This window comes from Dipodomys spectabilis, unplaced genomic scaffold (genome assembly GCF_019054845.1).
Source record: "Dipodomys spectabilis isolate Male_0828 unplaced genomic scaffold, ASM1905484v1 ptg000487l, whole genome shotgun sequence".
Taxonomy (NCBI): domain Eukaryota; kingdom Metazoa; phylum Chordata; class Mammalia; order Rodentia; family Heteromyidae; genus Dipodomys; species Dipodomys spectabilis.
In genome coordinates, this window is record NW_024871164.1 from 1943776 (window position 1) to 1965952 (window position 22177).

Below are 22177 nucleotides of genomic sequence, written 5' to 3' on the forward strand. Positions count from 1 at the left end.
TACTCTGATAAACAATTGTTTACTCTTGAATTAATTATTACACATGCTTCATAGTCTTATCCTCTACCAGAATGTGGCTATTTTTCTGTTGACTTCTCAATCTGTAACACCCCATTAGAAAATGCATCTATTGCAGAATTACATAACATGCAAACAGGTACTGTTTTGAATCTCTCAGGAATGTTGCGAATTTAAAAATGAGTAGTTATTAGTCATACGAATTTAGAAGAACACATATATTCTGTCCTCTTAACAACTTACTTACTTTTAAAAGTTATGGGTTTCCATAGCATTAAACTGTTTTCTGTTTTAGAATGAGAAAGTACTAAATTTATTCTTTTTTGAAAAATTTGGCAATTATATTGTGAAAATATTTTCTAGTTGGATAACATTCAAGTTGATGACCCGCTGATTAAGAAGGGGTAATTAATTCAAATTAGATGCCAAATAGTATTGATTTTTAAAATATTACTACATAAAGAATATTATTTACTGTGCCAATACAGTGAAAGTATATTTTACGCAGCTTATTTTTTTCAATTTTATTATCAAAGTGATGTACAGTGGTGTTACAGTAATTGTAAGGAATTAAATGATAACTTTTCAAACTTGTTAACACTCCCTCATTTTTCTCACAGTTTTACTTCACCCCTTCACCCCTCACAACTTTTAATGTACGTTTCCAACATATTGTCTTGTGAGTATTGCTATTGCATTGGTTTTCCTTTTGTCTTTTGTCTCACCATTATGCTTTTCCTCTTCCCTTTGCTAATTAAAGTAAATATATACACAATACAAAATGAAATACAGCAGGGATAAACCATAGGGGAAAAACCCAAAGAAATCAGAAATCACATAGTTCATCAAAAACAACAACCACAAATGAAAAAAATTTGGTTCCATATATTTGAATTCATTTTGCTTAGCATCAGCTAATATGGTCATATATACGCATAACAAAGCCACTGGAAAATAATAGCTGCATGGATACTATATCATGAAACAGCATGTTAACTTTTTGATGGTAAGGGTGGAATTAAGATTGATGAATTCGTGGTTCTGATAAAGGATTTTCAAGAGTTTTAAAATTATGACAGGTAAATTATAATTGTTCAAAATTTTAACAACTTAGCCTATTAAGAAAATTTAAAATTGCCTGGAAGAATAGGCTTTCATGCAAAGAAATCCAAGGAAACTTAGTAGAGAGGGAGAAATGTGGATGAAGATGGCTCTTTTTCACACTAAACAATCTGACCTCAGAAACCTTGCTGTAAGTCCTGTAGGTTCCCTTGGAATTGTCTTTACCCAGGAACTATATTCTCACTGTTTGAAACAAGGTTGTATTGCAATTTAAATTCAAAGTTCTTAAAAAAATGAGGCTTCAAAATTTGTGAATTTACCTTTAATTTCCAAGCAGTTATTCTCTGAAAAAGATAATTTGAGTCAAAATATTTAAGGAGAAAGTGCCCTTCACAATGGAAGAAGGTGTTGGGATTACACATTTCTGTTTGTAACACTTTCCACAATGTCTTTGGACGTAAAGCAGTGAAACACAGAAAAAAATCTGATTGTATACGTCAAACCAATGATTTCACATTTCTAAGTGACTCACAAAAAATAATATCCTTATTAATATCAGATAGTGAAGACTTCTGTTATTACATATGCTAAAAAGTTCAGAAAAGAATTGAGCAAATGAAAATGTTAATTAAAAAAAGTTTTCTTAGAAGCCTTAGCTAAGTGTATTGTCTTCAGCAGTGAAGGGAGGTCAAAACTTTTTTATATAAATTGTGTTAGTATTTTTACTCCCTAAAGTGATTTTACAGAGCCCATTTAGCTCACTACAATGCAGAACTGATTGAATGAAGACATGAAAATAAATTCCACATCCAAATGAGGCAACTTAAAGAGTTTTAAAAGAGAAATAATGAAGATGTAGCAGTGGTGGAGCCCATATAGTCCTTCAGGTTCACTAGACCTGAAGCCAAGAAGCTGTGATTAATTGGAAATCCGGCAAGAGCTAAGAGGAGGACATAGAAGTAGGACATAGAAGCATTGTCCTTTTGTAACAGACACTGTCTTCCAAGGTATGGGTGATTTTACTGTATTCTCCTCCATACATCTTGGTGAAGAAATGCAAGACCAAGAAAAAAATAATCTATAGAAATAATTTTGCATGGAATAACTTCACTGTTCCTGATATGGTATCTCAGGAGAATCTTAAGAAAGAAGATAAAAGTGCAGTATTTTTTGGTTTCCTCTAAACATCTTGTTAGCAAAATATATCTTTGAGGTTAGACAATTCTGATTGAACCAACATGTGATGGAGTACTTAATTTTGACTTTAGACACAAGAAGTCTTTCAAGGTAAAAGAAAAAATATAGCCAAATATTTGTGATCACAGCTTCTTGGACAGTTTTCTGGAGACATTGTTTTACATTAGATTTCTCCTCATTAACATATATGTTGTTTCATGGCAACCAAATGCAAGAGGGAAGTTTAATGGACTCACTTGGCCAATTAAACAGCATGAAAGAAGCAAAGGGCAAATAATATTTAATGAATTACTTTGACGACCAATTACTTTGCCAGAAGAAAGAAGGAAAAATATAATTCAAAATCAATTGACTTAAAATATGAAGAAAGAGTAGTGAAGAGAGATTAGAGAAAATATAGAGGATTGTTTTCTCTCCAGTGGAGTAATGGGTTCTTGATCTTGTTTCTTCTATTCTATCCTCACAAGCTACCAAGTGAGTCTCAGGATTGGATTATCCAGTTTAGACAGAAAACTCTTAGAAGAAAGATACTATTTGCAGCAGATGTAGGTGATTTATAACCTTAGATAATCTATTTAATTCTGTTCAAATTTCTCCCTTCTCCCAAACTTCCCATTTTGAACAGCTTTGTTTGCTTTTCCCAATACTGCCCTACTTTAACTGATTAAAATTTTGAGATGTCATATTCATACTCTCTAGAGATTGTTGTTAGGTTGTAATTTTTGTGTGCTTTTGTTTCTTGTTGTGTTTTTTAACTGAATTTTAAAAGGTTGTGCAATTCTGTTACAATTAAATATATCCATCTAAATGTCTAATGCTCCTAGATTAGAGTCACTCTTTCCATCATTCCTCACCAACCCGTTCTCCAAGATTTATTTCCAATTTACCACTTCCTTTATCATATGTGCACATTGAGTATTCTAACTGTACTTGCCACTTGTTCATTATTCATTCATTCTATGTCTTTACTATAATTCCTCTCTGGTTTCAACTTCCTGATTGTCATTCTGTTAAACTGTGTATTAATATTTTGAAAGGTTTATATACATTCCATGGACTTTCAATCCTGCATATTCTTGAACTGATGTCAGCCTATATTTCCATAATTGATTCATCTGCAGCAACAATTTGCAAGACTGGAGACGTGAAGCACCTAAACATGATTTTATTCTCATTCATTTAGAAGATTAATCTTTAGTCGAAAAGAAAGTTAAAAATGGCTTAGAATGTATTCTTAACTACGAATTTTTATAAATGGCTTTGTACAATGGTGAGATTCTTTTATTTTACATGGAATAATATTTTCTACTACTTATAAGTTTTGGAAAAAGAAGAAAATATAATTTATTCCTAGAGAGGAATATGATAGAAATAGAAGACAGATATTATGTTTGTCATATCTCAGAAGAGTACCGATATTCAAGACTTAAAGTCATATTTCTTACTATGTTAGACAGAGGGAAAACAAAATAACATATGATAAGGCAACTATTTTTGACTTTTTAAAATGTAACTTATTAAATGATGTAATTTATAAGCTAATGTTTGGGTTTGAAATTTAGGAGGCTGATCTATTTACCACATTTCTGGAAGGCCCTTACTGAAAAACACAAATTGTGGGTGGTACTATTTCTACACTTTAATGAAAGGTTGAACGTGTTTTGCATTAGTGTTGTGTAAATAATTCAACTCTATTGTAACTTGTTCCCTACACTTGAAAAACTTGTAATGTCACTAAGTATCATCAACTTGTATAATGTTATTTTGGCGAATGTGATTTTGAAAAGATTATTTGAAAAGGAATACACTTTTAGGAGATTCAATGTAGATTATCATTGGTTTGAGAGTGACATTTTTATACCACAGAACCATGTTGTACTGAAGTCCCAGTGTTTTGAAGCACTTCTTAGTGCTTCAAATGTTTTTTCTGAATTACATTTGACCTCTAAGTCAAGTTTTCTGGGCTTTGGTAGATCAATTATGGATCTATCCTTCCAGGAACTATTTTTTGGCCAATTTATGTTGGAATAAAATCTTTCATTAATCATAGGGGTGGGGTATTAAAAATAATCTTATGACACTTTATGAACTTTTTCACTCATATGGGCTGGTCATCTGTAAGTTGAATGTTTGAATTACAGTACTTTCTCTCAAATTTTGTGATCTCATCCTTCATTTTAAATTGCCTTGCATTTCACAATTGCTTACTGCTAATTCCTGCATCTCAAGGAATTGGGGCCCTGAAATGTAGGAAATGAGAAATTGAGATGGGTATTCAATTATTTGTGTTGACATGTTCCATGGGCCTTGGTGGGAAGACTTGCCCCTATTATCTGATGATGCAGGCAACTGGGACCTGGGATCCTAGGACCCATGGTTACTGCAGAAGAATAATATTTTTTAGACATCTTAGCAAAATTTGGGCATAATCAGTAGAAATATGGAGAAAAACATCCTGGGACAAGAGAGTTAAAACAGTAAACAGAGCAGCAGAGTAAAATCCATTATAGATTAGAGGAAAACATTGTTTTTTACCATGGTGATTCAGAAGACCAAGAAGAGTTACAATGTATCACAAGTTTATACTAAAAACATTGCATTGATACTTTTTTTAGTCTAATATATATTTTAAACCTAATTATTTATATTCCAAATCTATTTATTGGAATAAATAAGTATCAATTTATTTGTCCAATTATCAACTAATTCCAGTAAGTTTCACTGTGCACATATAAATATAAAATATATAACTATATATAATATAATTAAAAGACACATGTTTTCCATTGTTCTGTTGTAGATACTGTATCAAAGGCAACTTTGTTTTAAAGTATTATTCCATTATCTCTACCTCAGTGTTTGATAGAGTTAGACCTAAAACTTTACCATTTGTAGATTTACAGCATGGAGGCAATAGAAAACACTGTGATTAAAACATTATCAATTTAATGCCTAATAATGAGGAGAAATATATGGACTTCTGAAAATATTTGGTGATAAAAAGGCAGTACTGTAAGTTCCTGCCTGGTTGGATGGTAGACAGGCCAGGACATTAAGTAATCATGCATACCAACAATTTTTTCACCTTCTTGGTTTTAGCTACTTTTGAAATGGAAGGTATAATAAACAATTATATTTTGATAAAATACCTTCTAGTCTGAACAGTTCTGTTTGAACTGTTCATCTCTCCATGATCCCTTGTAACCAAGATTAGTTTTGTTCCAGTAAGACAATCTATGCTGTCAGGGTAAGATGTTCTGGTTGGTCTGTTCCCACATGGAAAAAGCGTAAAGGCTCAGGTAGACATTTGTGCCAGTAACACTTCATTTGGGAAAATGTCAGCTGAAGAAATTTAGAAGTAGCTCTCAAGCAACGCTTACTTTGAATCCATTAGGTCCACAAAGCTAATTCAGTTGGATAAATAAATACTTGAAAAAGCCATCACTTTTGGACTTATGTATAAATAATTGAGAATATGATCAAATTCCAAATCAAAAAACTTAAGATAGTCATTCACAAAAAAATTTGCAAATGTGAGTAATCAACTGATCAATATAATTTTTTCCACTATTCACAGAATTTTAGGGAAATAAGACCGATAGCATTGTTAGGAACAATAAGGTTTCCTTGTTACAAGTAGGCACCCATAGGTATAAGCCTGTATAAAGATTGCTTCATTAACTACATAATTTGGAGGATACTACATGCTTCAGCAGCATGTATACTCAAATTACAATACAGATATTAACATGGCACTTGCACAAGGATAATATGAAAATTTGAGAAGTATTCCATATTTTTCATTCTTCAGAAGCAAGAAATGAAAAACAGTTATTAAAAAGTTGATTACAAAATTACAAGTATAACAATACACACAATTCATATAATTAAATTTAGTTTGACATCAGTGTATTAAATCTTCACCTCAGATAGGCGTTTATATAACATAAACTTTACAAAAATTTTCAAATTAGACAACATTGTCATTTTATCCCAAAGAAAAATAATATTAAGACCTAGAAAAAAAGGAATAAACTGTTTCTATATGGAATGCAATCGGAAAGGACATGTTAATGAACCTATATTCAAAGTATATCTAGGAGAAAATAAAATAAATTATGAACATTATGCAAACATAGAATATAGAATATTTTAAAATATACATTTTCATGCAAGCACCAGAAATATTTTATCTTCTGTACTACTCATTTCAACAGGTAAGTTAAAATTATTTCTGATTAAAAAATCACAAACCCTGAAGAAATCATTGTACATGTATACAAAAACTATTGAATACATTTTGACATCCAATGCAGGCAATTCACTTGGAAGAATTCTGCGGAATCCATGAATTTTTACAGTAAAATATTGGTGTTGCCAGGCACTGGTGACTCATGCCTATAAACCCTAGCTACACAGGAGGCTGAGATCCGAGGATCATGGTTCAAAGCCAGTCTGGGAAGGAAAGTCTGTGGTACTCTTATCTCCAATAATCCACTAGAAAACTGGAAGTGGAGCTCTGGCTCAAGTGGTAGAGCACTCATCTTGAGCTGAAAAGCATAGGGATAGCTCCCAGGCCCAGGGTTCAAGCCCCATGACCGACCAAAAAATAAAAAAAGATATTGCTCTTAGGACTTAGGTGAACAATTTGTGCAGCTTTCCAAAACTTCATAGAGGTAATGATACATACTTATCCTTTTGGCAATATCAAATGCAGTTTCTTCTATGTTGTTCTTCAGGCCTGGTTTTATATAATGGTTCAAAAGAAGGAGATCCAGTGTATCTTTGCTATCTCAATTCTCAGCAGCAAGATGTCAGGGTGTCAAGAGGCCTTTAGTTTGGGCATTGGTATCTGTATCATGATGAAGTAGGAAAGAAGCCACTCTGGTATTATTCCACGTATATGCACTATGCAGGGGTGTCCAGTCATCTACAGTTATTGCATGTGCCACTTGAGACACCAACTCACTGACAATGCCTAAGTGTCCACTGTAGGCTTCTCGATGAAGAGGGGTACACTCATCGTCATCCCTACTATTCACATGAGTGGCCTTTTGGGAAAGAAGTCTCCGCACTGTAGTAAACCGAATATTTTTGTCAGCCCAATGAAGAAACTTGCTTGGATCCTTCCCCATTTTTTTCTTGCAGTTGATACCATTCCTTACTTTTTCATGTTGTTCCTCATATTCCTAAGAATTTTCTAACCAGAGACTTTGAGTGCCAGTGGGAATGAGGTGTCCATGTATTTCCCTAATAGTTCATATTGTTTGAACTGGTCAGAAATATTCGTTGAATTTTCTGCATCTGTTTATTCACCATTATTTGTTTTCTCTTTTTCCAATTTTACTGTTTGAAATTATTCTAACTGGAGAGTAGGGAATTTATGGAGAGCAGAGGAAAGATGTTCCTCCGTATTCAAACATACACACTGAAAATGAGGACCAGTGATGTCTTCATGTGCAACTTATTCTAGGAATGAGAAAATAGGATCTAATGCCTTCTATATAAATGATTTGGGAAATGGCAAAGCAAAAAGTGAAATGATGCAACCAAAAATATAAAAGCAAAATAAATTAGGATAATTATGGAACAATGATATTATCCATGAGAACCAAGAAATGGAGAGAGAGAGAGACAGATGTGTAGTGACCTAGCTAGCCTCAAAATCTATGCCTCTGATCAATTTATAGAGCAAACAAAATTTTATTTTTTAAAAAAGATGGAAATAGAATTCATGTAATTACTTGAAGTTAGTAAATACATTTTTAGTAGCCTACATAAAGAGACATAACTTTGATCAAATTACAGAAAATCAACTAAATCCTTGATAATTCTAGTAACAGATCTGACTGAAATCAGTTGAATCACGCTTTTCCTGTACAATGAAGGAATAGGAGGGTAGTAAAGCAGCTAGAGAAGTCAGGGAGATGGTATCTGTGACAAAATTTTGTGGAAATTGGCATTGAGGATTTCTTACTCATGATCCACTTGCACTGGAAGCATGATTCTGAACTATTGCTTGCTGATTCTGAACTACTGATTTGATCATTATATTCTCCAAGAAAAAAATGTGAATTGATAGTTAAGGACTACTAATACATTTTGACCTCCTCACTTTCAATCATCAACATCACATGAAGACTATAGACAGGCCTACTTTTTAGATGAAAGCAAATGTCTTTTAAAAAAACAAGGAATGTATGTAGTTATGCAAAGGACTTCTATTTTACTAATGCCTCATGCATTTTTCTAATGTTGGGTACCAATATATAATGGATCTATTAGAAAACTCTTAACGCTCATATGTTCAATAGTGAGTTCTCATACACTATATCATGGTATTTTTTGTGTATGGTCTTAAGAATAAATTTACATTACTAACTTGTATTTCTGACAGGACAGTATCATCACTGTACACCTTGCTTCTATACTCTCATTTTTAAATTAATATCTAAGTATGTGCATTAGATACCTATAGAGGAAAAAGTAGAAGCCACACTCATGGCTTATTTCTTTAGTAGTAGTTAATCAGAAAGATGAAATGTGTGGATTGTGGTTTGAAAGCAGACCAAGGAATAAAAAGTCCATTAGATTCTGATTTGAAGGTAACCAGCAAAAGCTAGAAATGGAGCTGTGGTACAAGCAGTAAAATGCTAGCCTTGAGAAAACTGAAACAAAAAATAAATACTGGGACAAAGCCAGGTCCTGAGTTCAAGCCCTAGTATTTGCACCAAACAAACGAATTAATTAATAAGGCAATTAATTAATTAAAAATAAATTAAGTGTTCACATGTGGAGAGGCAGATAAAATGTAACATGCGTGGTGATGGTTTATGTATTATTTTGTAATAAGGCATATTATCATTTGTCCTAATCACTAATATTTTATTTGAACTTTTTTGTACAATAAACCCTGAATTTAGCATGCATGTATGTGTGTGTATACATGTGCGAACATGTGTGTATGTGTATATGTGTGCGTGTGCTGTTGCTTGCCAATGTGGACAGGGTGAGGCTGAAAAGAGCTAACTGTGTTGCAATGTTTTTATTTATCAGTCTTCTGTCATGTCATTTCAGTGGAACCACCCGTCTGTACATATTATTTGTCTAATAATAACGTCATCATAATCAAAGCATTTACAACATTAAGTTAGATAAAGAGACTGCTTTCAGCTCTTATTGTATGTTAGGTAAGAAGATACAGACCTAATTAGGTAGTAAGTTATTGCTGTAAAATCATTGTCAGTACAAAATATATATTTGACCTCTTAAATTGGTTATACTTTTAAGATACACTCATGGAGTGATTTGGACCGACTTTACCAAACAGATATTATTCTCTCGTTATTCCTGTAAAACACAAATTGGATAAACTCTTTCTGGATTTCTGTTGAAAATCACTTTCTTTGCAAGATCATATCTATTCTCACTAAGAGGTAATCAAACCCATATTACGTTTGAATATCCCATCTTATTGATTGAAAGTAAGTATTGTGGATATGCTTGTTAGATATTCCTTTAAAAAATGAACAAACTAAAAGCATGTGTCATGTCCAGATTGTGGACGTATTTGAAAGTGTTTTGTACATGCACAAGGATCTTTACTAATGGCTCTTTTGTGAGAGTAAGTATGGCAATTTTAACAAATAAGGCTTACATAACATCCCAGAGCAAGTCTTGCAATTTCTGAAAATCCTTTGAATACTTTAGTTTTATTTCAGTTCATTGACTATAGAGATAAAATTTCTGAAATAAAAATTGTTAAGATCTGTAAATGTAAGTGGGTATATAGGCTTTTTTATACATCATTTTATGAAAACCCAGTTTTTATGAAAGTAAATGGAATAGAATACAAGAACGTAAGTGAATTGGGTAAGCTAATTATTAGTATAACTTTGTTTTCTATTAACAGTCCATTGGATGTACATGATGCACTTAAATTATTTCCATTGTGTCTCTGTACTTCAGTTAGTTTTAGACTCTCTTTAGTTATGAGTGAACTTTTAGTATAAATAAAGTTCTTTTAAAATGATTAGGATTAACCTTTTGTTTTGTGTCCTACTCCCAAGAAAATGAGTTATTTTTAAGTGTTAATAGTTTATCATTATCATTTTCATAGGGAATCATTATCATGATCATAGGGAATTTAAAAATGCAGTAGTATTGTTTTCTTTTTAAAGCAATTGTATTCACAAGTTGGAGAGTCTTAAATTCATACTTAGGTCTTGGTGTCTATGATTTTTACCCTCTCGTTCCTAACATTAATGATAGGTCAGACTGCATTTTTGGGTATATGAATGGTAAAATATTTATCTGGGGTCAAAAGTGATTTTTATATCAGTCTTATTTTAATAACATTTTAAAGTAGTACATTTCTCTCAAAATGTTGGGTATAAAAAACAATGAAAATACTTCTAATGGTAAACAATTTAGGTGAGCTACAATGTGGAAACGATTGCTCCAAAAGATCTGCAGTCTGTTTCCATCAGGAATTGGGCAGGTCATTCTTTCAGTAAGAATGGGATAAGAGATGGGGTCCCCAGGCAGTACAGTGTTGAGTGAAGGAATAAAATATGATTTCTACTATTTTGAGCTAGAAACCAAGAATGTTATAGTTTAGCAGTTCCTTTCACCAGAGAGGTACAAATTGATTATGAACTTGGAATTTTCGTATTACAGTTACTTATTTTCTTTTTTGTTGTTGTTGTTGGTCATGGGGTTTGAACTCTCAGCTTGGGTACTGTCCCTGCACTCTTCCACTCAAGGCGAGCACTCTACCACTTGGACCACAGTGCCACTTCCAGCTTACTAGTGGTTTATTAGAGATAAGAGTCTCACAGTCTGTCCTGCCCGTGCCGGCTTTGAACCTCAATCCTCAGATCTCAGCCTCCTGAGTAGCTAGCATTATAGGTATGAGCCACTGGTGTCCGGCTTAATTACCTATTTTCTAAGAAAGATGAAGTGAAATATTATTAGAGTGTGCACAATAATTTTGGGAAATTTTCCTAGAATTAGTAGCCTGAGTGCTGGTATTTAGTTATAAAATAGAATGAGGTTATTTGATATGGTGGGAATGGACCGCAGGCTAACACTTACTATGTGTGCAAAGTTGTACTAGTAATTCCAACTCTGAAGACTTAAATACCATCATCTTAGAATTAAAAATAGAAGTAGTTCCACTTTATGGGATTATTGTAAGGATTAAATTAGATACCAAAGGTAAAGCACTTGGAAAAACAATCAGAGTTTGATACTTTGTACCTGTTATTTTATCATGTGATATATTCTAATATTTTTACTGTGATTTTTATATTGTGTCTATTTAGGATACGCAAAGAGATGTATTGACATTCATTGCGTTGTTCACTTTTTTGTCATTATGAGGATAATACCTGCAAAGAAAATTTCTGAGAAGTAAATTATCATATTGACTCATGGTTTAAGATCAGATGTCTCCATTGTTTTTAATTATATTTTTATTAAATAGTTTTACGAAAGGTTTTCCATTCAACGAATCAGTTTATAAGAACAATGGATCTTTACATAACTTTCTCACATCCTTCCAAACCTCACCCCACTTTCATGTTTTCTAGTTTCATACTATCTGCATTGAATATTATGGCTTCACTCTCTACTTCCAGAAGTCCCTTTATTCCTTCCCTTTGACTTCTCCTCACATTTTCCAAGTGATATTTTCCTGGTATTCATTTTGTTGGATTAAAAGTTCAATTTTATAAGAAATTACACCTTTCAAATACTCCTCTGCAAATATCATGCTTTGATTAATATTGTTGTTTAACTTGCATAAAATTCTGGCTTCCAAATAAGCGTCCTTTGTGTGTCTGGCTCTGACCACGTTTATTTAACATAATTTTAGATCTATCCATTTCTTTGCAACTGCTGTAACAGTCTTTATAATGGATGGGTGCAATCCAATTGTGTATATGTGCAACACTTTCTCCAATCATCCCTCCGCTAAAGGGTTTCTGGGCTGTTTCCATAAGTTCTCTACGGTTAATAGTGCAGTAGAGAACATGATTGTGAGAGTGATTTTACCGTAACCTTTTGGAAGAATTCACCACTATTTTTCTGGGAGCAATCCTCTAGCCAATTTTCCAGAATAAGCACATCCCTTCCATCATCTCCATCACAATGTTTTTCAAGACCTCAAAAACACACTACCCCCTACAGTTCTCAATCAGCTAAAACCACACTGTGCCCATATTCTTTGTTGTTGTTTTTATTGTCCAGTCAAGGGGCCTGAACTCTGGGCCTGGGCTATGTACCTCAGCTTTTCTGCTCAAGGCTAATGATCTACCACTGGAACCACAGAGCCACATCCAGTTTCTTCTTTTTGCTTATGTGGTGCTGAGGAATCAAACCCAGGGCCTAATGCATGCAAGGCAAGAGCTCTACTACTGAGCCACTTTCACAGCCTTGATGTGCCCATATTCTTTTAATACATTTTTTCATAATTTTACACATGATTTAGTAAGAACCTTCTATGTACTTTCCTAATGTGGGAATGAGGGATATGATAATAGAGTAAAAGTAAGAGATATGGAATTAATTAGCTATTATCATATTTAAAATAATTTTCAGCTCTAACTCATAGCCTCACTTACTATTATTTTAATCTTTATTTGATTACTTCACACCTATCCACTAAATTATAACATGTGATTTAAATACAAAGGCAAAAAATGTGGTTTGACTTTGACACTCATGTGTGAGGATGTACAATATGGGCAAATAAAGGGATTGGAATTAAAGCAATTACCCATTTTGTTAAATTGTTTTCTGAAACTGATTCTCACAATTCATATTTCATTCAACAAGAAACGTGACAATTCCCTTTTCTTTGCTCCTCATTAAACTTGTTTCCATGTTATTTTATAATGAAGGATGATTTCATAAATGTACTGTAGATACAAAAATATGTTAAAATATTTCTATATGTATGCATTGATATAAATATACACACATATAAAGGTTATAATGATAAATTATAACTTCCGTAACTGTAGAATTTACTAAATTATTAAAAACATGGACGACTCAGGAGTGGAATCCTGGCTAATCAGGAGGCTGAGATCTGACGATCATGGTTTGAAGCTATCCTGGGCAGGAAAGTCCATGAACCTCTTATCTCCAAACAACCAAAAGAAAATCAGAATTGGAACTGTGGCTCAAAGTAGTAGAGTGATAGCCTTGAGAGAAAAGACTCAGAGATATCACCCAGGCTCTTAGTTCAAGAACTAAAATCTACCCCAAAAAAGTATTTAATTTACACTTGTGAAGAGTATTTCCTTCACCCAAATGCACATCCATGCTCATTTGCAAGGTAACTCTGTTATGTCTGGAGTACCACATAATATTATCAGTTAAGTAGAAAACATTGCAACATGGGTAAACTATCTCTCATGGATTTTTCTCCACTCAAATATTCAAATCTTGCAATTATTCCCATTATTTAAAGTCATAGCTTTTTTTCTTTAATACCCATAATATTAGAATTTGAATTGAGTGTCTTGTGTCTCGTAAATGGATGTTCTTACCACTTGGGCATGCCCCCAACCCTAAATTATCCTGATTAACTTTCAGAAAGAATCTCGCTTCCTACTTGTGTATGATCGTGGGCTCAGTCTACTTCATGTTATTCTTCCTGGAATTTAGAATAATAGGTGCCCGGCATTGTGAACAGATCATTCTGAGCAGTCTGAGCTTTAACCACTATCCTCACAACAGTAGACTCCCATGTAGTCAGGATTTTCAGAAGCTTATCATAGCTATTTTTTTAAAAAAATCTTTGCATTTCCTGCAGGTTCTTGAGTACTGAGATAATTTTTGTTATCTTTGGTTGTTTTGTTTCTTTTGAATGTATGTGTTGAGTTGTTCCTAATTTTGCCTTTTGTTTCTTTAATCTTTTTTTCTTACTCTTATAACTGTTATTTTAGGTGAAAATGTGTGTGTGTGGTTTTTTTAAAAAAAGTATCTACTGACGTTTTGGTCTTTTTTGTTCCTTCTTTGTCATTCTTTTTACTTTGTCATCTTTTGTTGTTTTTGCATGAATTATTTGCCGGGCGTGGTGGTGCGCACCTGTAATCCCAGCTACTCAGAAGGCTGAGCCCGGAGGAACGCTTGAGTCCAGTGCGCTATGCCAATTGGGTGTGCGCACTAAGTTTGGCATCAATACGGTGCCCTCCTGGGAGCGGGGGAACACCAGGTTGCCTAAGGAGGGGTGAACCGGCCAAGGTTGGAAACGGAGAAGGTAAAAACTCCCGTGCTGATCTGCTTGAATTATTTGTTGTTCTGTTCATCCTCATATATACCTGTCATTGATTATAAGACTTTATCCCCCATTGTGTACATACTTAATCCAAAAATGTATTACTCAATTCAAAACCTGTTAGGATTAAATTCCTTAATAGCAGTATTATTTATTTACACCTATAGAATATTGGAAGTATTTTTATTTTTTAGTTTTTCAGGTCTCCTTTCTATCCCTCCCCTCCTCTCATCCTATCCCCGTTCATCTCTCAATATTACTTCTTTAAATTTTCATTACTTTTAAGAGTTTCACTTTTTACATTTAAATATTTGTCTTTTCATTTTTTTGTCTCTTTTTTAATTTTTTTTTCTCTCTTTCCTATCATTCTTTCCAATCCATTTCCCTCTGTGAGATTAGGACTTGGTTAATTTCACTCTCCTTTTACCATTCCACATCCCTCTAAACCTATTTATCCCCACCTTTCTCCCTAAACATAATAATTTCTGGTTTGTCAACTTCTTCTTTGCTATTCTTGGCCCCTTAATACATAGTTGTTTAATGTTGAATAGACTGTATCTCTTGAACTAGATTGTATCTGCAGACTTTTGACTATGCAATTACAGGACTTTGGTTGATGCTTGCCTTAAAATGGTGTTCTAGCACAAAACTGGCATTACTTTCATCCCAAATGGGAAGAAAAAGCAAGAAAAACACAAGGAAAATGGCAAGTCCGGGTATCTCAATGCCCACTCAAGATAATCAGGTGACAGAACAGATAATGAATAATCCAGAAGAGAGTTCCCAAAAAGCTCTACAAACACTCCTGTAAACATGGTGAATGAAAAGATTGAAACCCTGCAAAGGACTCAGTGTGAGCGTGATAGGGAGAGAGAGGAGGCAAACCAAAGATCAAAACAGGAAGCTCATGGGCTTCAGGAATCTACTCAAAGATTGATACTGGAATTGTGTGAGCAAGATGGGAACACTCAAAGAGAAATGAAAGTATTGTGTGAGCAGGCTGAGATCAGTCAAAGAGAACTACAAAAGTTGCATGAACGTGAGAAATCTAATCAAAGAGTAATACAAGAATTGCAAGAGCAGGATGAACATAGACAACGATCAATAGAGGCATTCATGGAATCAATAAACAGACACCTGAAAGGAGTCAGGGAGCCCACAAAGGGAATGCTGAATGGAGCCCAATAGAAGGAATGGGAGTCCAAGGAAACCATAACCAATCAGCAAAGTGATTTGAGAATAAACACTGAACACCAAATTAAGGAAGTAAAGAATTTCATACAAGATCTAAAACAAAGCTCCAACAAAGAATTTGAAGCCATACAAGCTGACCAATTAGAAGGAAAAGAAATGAAAAAAAAGTAGAAAGTCTTGACAGTAGGTTAGACCATGCAGAAGATTGAATCTCCAGCATTGAAGACAGCCTAGGCATTATAGAGAAAGAACATACAACTATCAAAGACAAATTCAAGAAATATGATAGATCTATTCAACACTTGGAAGACACCATCAGAAGGCCTTATCTGAGGGAAATGGGTGTATAGGAGCACATAGAGACAGAAATTAATGGTCTAGAAAATTTGTTTAAGAGGATCCCAACAGAGAACTTCCCAACACGCAAGAAGATAGGCATATTCAGATACATGAAGCTTTTAGAATTCCAAATAGACCAGACAAGAACAGGACATCCCATCGTCACATTATAATCCACACAGGATCAATTCAGACCAAGGAAAAGATCCTTAAAGCTGTGAAGGAGAAAAGATCAGTCACCTATAAAGGAAAACCAATTAGAATCACCACAGATTTCTCAACAGAGACAATTAAAGCAAGAAGAGCTGGAATGATGTATGCCATGCCCTAAAGACAAGCAACTATCAACCAAGAATAGTGTACCTGTACCCAGGTAAACTCTCCTTCATAACTGAAAGTAAAATAAAAATCTTCCATAGTAAAGAAAAACAATATATCTCCACCAAATCAGCTCTACAAAAGATACTTAAAGATGTCCTACACATAGAAAACCAACAAGACCACAATAAAGGCCAAGAAACCACACGCAAACCTAATCCAAGTACCATAGGAAGAACCCAGTAGGCGTAGCTCCCAAGAAGGTGGATAAAATGGCAGGAACACTCAAATACCTTTCAGTCCTATCTCTCAATATTAATGGGTGTAACTCTCCAATTAAGCGGGATAGACTGTCTAGTGTGTTTAAAATGCAAGAATGTTCTATCTGCTACCTTCAGGAATCACAACTTGCCCCCCAAAAAAACACATTTTGAAAGTGAAAGGCTGGAACAAAATCTACCAAGCAAACGGACCCCATGAACAGGCATGAGTTGCAATCCTAATATCAGATAAAAAGACTTCAAATTAAAATTATTGAGAAGAGATAAGGAAGGTTACTATACACTAATTAAGGGATCTCTCCTACAGGAGCATATTAAAATTCTAAATATTTGCCAAACAACAGTGCACCCAAATTTATCCAAGAAATACTACTTTAAATCTCACATAGATCCAAAGAAATTAATTGTTGGGGACTTTAACACACCACTATCCCCACTAAATAAATCAACTCGACAAAAACTCAACATAGAAACCGCCGATCTAAACAAGTGCATACATCAACTGATTAGCAGACATCTAGCGAATATTCATCCAGCAGCATCAGAGTACACTTTTTACTCAGCAGCACATGGAACATTTTCCAAAATACACCACATTTTAGGTCACAAACAAACTTGTCAAAATTCAGAAACATTGAATTCATATCTTGCATTGTCTCAGACCAAAAGGGAATAAAATTAGATCTCAACACAAAAAGTCACCAAAGAAAATCCAGTAATACATGGAGGTTGAAAAACACACTTTTGAATCCTCAGTGTGTCATGGAAGTGCTGAGAAACGAAGTTCAAATGTTCATGATATTCAACAAAAATTGTCACAGAGATTATCTGCTCCTCTGGGACACAGCAAAGGCATGATTCAGAGGCAACTTTATAGATCTGAGTTCCTACATCAAAAAATTGGAGAGATCTGAAACCAACAATTTAATGAGTTCTGACACTCCTTGAAAAAGAGCATCAAGATAAACCCCGATCCAGTAGATGGAAAGAAACTACAGAAAGCATTATACTCAATGGTGAAAAACTAAAGCTATTTCCGATAAACTCAGGAACGAGACAAGGATGCCCACTCTCTCTATTGCTCTTCAATCTAGTATTAGAATGCCTATCTACAGCAATAAGACAAGATGCAAACATAAAGGGGATTCAAATAGGGAAAGAAAAAGTAAAACTCTCCCTCTTTGCAGATGACATGATCTTGTATTTAAAGACTCCACTCCCAAGTTACTCAAGGTGACTCAAAACTTGGGCAAAGTAGCAGGGTATGAAATTAACCATCAAAAATCAATGGCATTTCTGTATGCCAACATTGAAAAAATTGTGTCTGAAATTAGGAAAGCATCTCCATTCGTAATAGCCCCATAAATAAAAATACCTAAGAATTAACTTAACCAAAGGCGAGAAGGACCTCTATGATGAAAACTTTAAATACCTGGAAAAGAAAATCAAAACAGATTTAGAAAGTGGCAAAAACTGCCATGTTCCTAGATTGGAAAGATCAACATCGTGAAAATGGCAATACTTCCCAACGCTATCTACAAATTGAATGTGATACTTATCAATATTCCAACCTTATTCTTCAAGGAAATAGAAAAGGCAATCCAAAAATTCATATGGAACAATAAAAGACCCCGAATAGCAAAAACGATCCTTAACAGAAAGAACAGTGCTGGAGGAAAATCAATACCAAATTTCAAACTCTTCTAAACAGTTTTTAAACATTTTGCTTTTCTGCTGAAGTTTAAGTATTTCAATGGTATCATCAAAGTATATTCCTTGGGTACTTGGGGCAGTTTTTTATAAAGCTTTTAACTAATGGCTTCTAAGAATTCTTAATTGCTATAATATTTGCTTTATTTTAATTTCAGTATAATTTTATTGTAAAGGTAATGTACACAGGGGTTACAGTTACATAAATAATGTAATGAGTACATTACCTTTGGAAGGAACATTGTTATCCCCTCCATCGATTTTTTTGTACACTGAAAAAATTACTGATGCTTTTGTTGTTGCTATTGATCAAATGTACTTTTGCTTTCTTTGTTCACGCATTTTTTATTATAAAATTGATGTAAAAAGGGATTACAGTTACTTAAGTCAACTAAAGAGTACACTTCATTTTATTTTCTATATTTCAAATTTTGATCTTAATTACTCATTTTCTTGTTTCTTTAGGATAATTCTTTTTTCAGAGGTGTAGGGTTAGTTAATTTAATTTTGCATGATTTTTACACATGTAAATTATTCAGACACATATATGTTGCTTTTAAAATATTTAACATGTGAATATTTAAAATTATTTTCTTAATTTTTATATGGTTAGTGAATTTAAATAAATTGATTTTCTTATAGTTCTAAACATATTTTTCCAGGTAACAAATAATTACTGTATTTTCAAGAAGCACATACTATATTAAGAAAGCCTTCATTTCCTGGTCACTTTTTTGGAAATATTTGTACTTGAATTAAAGAAAAGTTTGAGCTGGGCATGGTGATTTGTGGCTTCAATTTTCTACCTATTGTAGGAACTGCGAATAGGGTTTGTAATTCGGGAGAGCCTGAGAAACTAGGAGACCTTATCATAAAAATATCCAGAGTGAAATGATTAGAGATATAGCCACCCATAGTGAGATATAGAGCACCTGGTTATCATATTCTAAATCTTGAGGTTAAAACACCAGTAACAGTAATCGTTTGTCAAAATTAAAGGATACATGTTTCAACATGTTTATTATTTAAAACTTATTTGCAAAGGTTCTCATGTCTTCTTTTTCTTAATTTTCAATTTGCTTAATCTATAAGAATCCAAGTATATTGTGACTATTTGATTTCTAGTAAACGTTTAAATAGTATGAGCAATATTATGATTACATATATTAACCTATTTTTATTATTTGTGATAATTTCCAATATTTAATATTATAATATCAATATTCCAAATGTGTGTATGTGGTGTGTGTGTATGTGTGTGTGTATGTTTTTGTGGTTTTTGTGTGGGTATGCTTTGTGTGTACTTTGTAATGCTGGGGAGATCACACCATTATTTCACATATGCTATGTCAAGATTTCACCACTGAACTATACTGTGTAGTTATAATGCAAATAGTGTTTTAAATTATGACTTTTAAATTTTCATTCCTAGTATGTTTTTCAAAATTATATATGATAAAATGTGATCCATTTTCTATCCAAGTTAGCAATTTTTATTGTTATTTTATTGGTATTTAGAATATTTCCACTGCTTTTTCACTTCCAAATTCTTGTGTTTGTTATTGATAAAGCTTTTACTTTGCTTCTTTTCTCTCTTCATTCTGTTTGCCTTTAGAGTTTACCTATTGTTTCCTTTATTTCTTTGGAAATTAATTATCATATTCCTATTACAGTTTATTTACATTGTAAGAGGTCTATACAATGCTTTACTTTCTATTTAATTTTTCCCATCTTCTCTGACTCTCAGTCCACACTATTAGGTGGATTAAAAAAAACTTGATTAAGGACACTGATTATTTTCCTCCTTCTCTTGTCTGAAGTCTTTCTGTTTTTGAAAAACAATAACAATGACATACAGCTCCTAGGTGGACCCTCATTCTATCCCCTCTCACTCTCCTCTGTAGTACAACTCAAGTCGTTATCATTCAACTTTATTATGCTATAGTGTTAACTAAATCTTAACTCATTCCTAAATTAATTTTAGTTGTTTTAAGCATTTTCTAAAGACATTTTTCCCTATATAATATCGTGGGTCTTGTGTTTTCACAAGGTGCAAAATATAAGTGACTATCAAACGTCTAGATATCTGTAGAATGTTGGTCCACCTGCTCAATAAACTTATATATAAATTCAAGGAAGACAGGTCAGTCAGAACAATCTTGTAAAATGGTGTAGCTTGAGCACTCATACTAGATTTGAATCTTATTACCATGTTTTTTAGTGAAAGAACTGACACATAGAAGAATGTAACAGATTTATCAAAAATAAATTCTTAGTTTTATTGTCAATAGATTTTGAAAAGGATGCCATAACTTAATGAAATAAAAATAGAATCTTAAATGGGTGTATTGGTACTACTTCCTCTCTAGTTTTAAAGAATGAACTTATACTACTACCTCAAAACTTATACAAAAATTTAAAATAAAAAAATGATTATCAAACTAAATGTTAGTTGTAAAAATCTACAATACATAAATGTACAAATTCATGACAATGGATCAGTAAAGGTTTCCAAAAATTTGACACGAAAGCACTAGTGGTTAAAGAAAAGCAAGAATAAACTAATATCAAGGGATAACCTTTCTTAATTCCATGAAAGTAGTGAGAACATATCCAACAGATAGAGGGCACATAATTGTTAATGCTACAATGTTAATGCTACAATGATCCTGAATCTTAAGTACTTTTATATCTTCTCATTCTGTATAAATTTTTCCTGAACAGGATATTCCTATAAAGAACATATGTAAATTAATAGTCAATAGGAGGTGCATATGAATTAAGCTCCTATTGAGTATCTAAGAAAAAAGAAAAAGAAAACTCACTAGTATGACCATAATATAAAAAGATGACACAAAATATAGTAATGCATTTGTGGAGAAATTGATATGCTCCGCATAACAGAATGGTTTGTGTAATACTGCAGTCATTTTAGCAAGCACATTTTCAAGTCTTCAAAAGGTCAAAGAGAATTGTATATGTTCTAGCCATTACAATTCTATGTATGTATTAAAGAGAAGTAAAAAATTTGTATGGATCAGGTATGTAGTTCATTGACAGTGCACTTCAACAGTATGAGTGAGAACCTGGAAATAATTCCCCAAAACAAATTTTGAAAAGACACCCTATAGAAGATGTATGCAGGACAAATTCCTGTAACTCAATTTTATATCTATTTTAATATCTGTTCTAAAATTTATAGCATTTCTATTTGTAAAAATTAGGCTTGGAAAAGCTATGATTGTACAATTCACTTCCAAACCACTAAAATGTATACAATGAAAGGAGATAATATAATGCATGCGAATTTCATATCAGCAAAAAAATAAAACTATAGTTAAAAATTCTTCACACAAAATCCAACATACTTAAAAAGATGTTTTTGGTGTTGGCTAAAAATTCTTTGTAAACTACAGCTTCTAAAACAAAGATGTGATTTCTAGTTTTGTTTTTTTTTGAGTTTTTTTTTGTCTGTTTTTTCAGTTTATGCAGAGATAACCCAATCAAAAAATGTATGTGATAACTCGAATATCTAGGAATTATACATCACTTGTATGTAATTGATAACCTTTTCTGGAAGAAACTTTTAGCAAATGATAGAAAACACAAATTTGTGCATCTGCATTTTATGATAGCCATATGTTACTTGCTCAATACATTTGCTTTTCTCTACTTTGCTAGAAAAAAGTATTCTCAGGATAAGAGCCAATAAAGTGAAAAGACATAATCATCTTGATTTATTTGTGACAAAAACAAGTGAAATAAAACA

General features: G+C 33.1%; 1 pseudogene; it reads left to right on the plus strand.

The window, feature by feature from the left end:
- The first annotated feature begins 5981 nt into the window (after nucleotides 1-5981).
- On the plus strand, nucleotides 5982-6078 carry LOC122098704 (annotated as a pseudogene).
- The last annotated feature ends 16099 nt before the right edge of the window (nucleotides 6079-22177 follow it).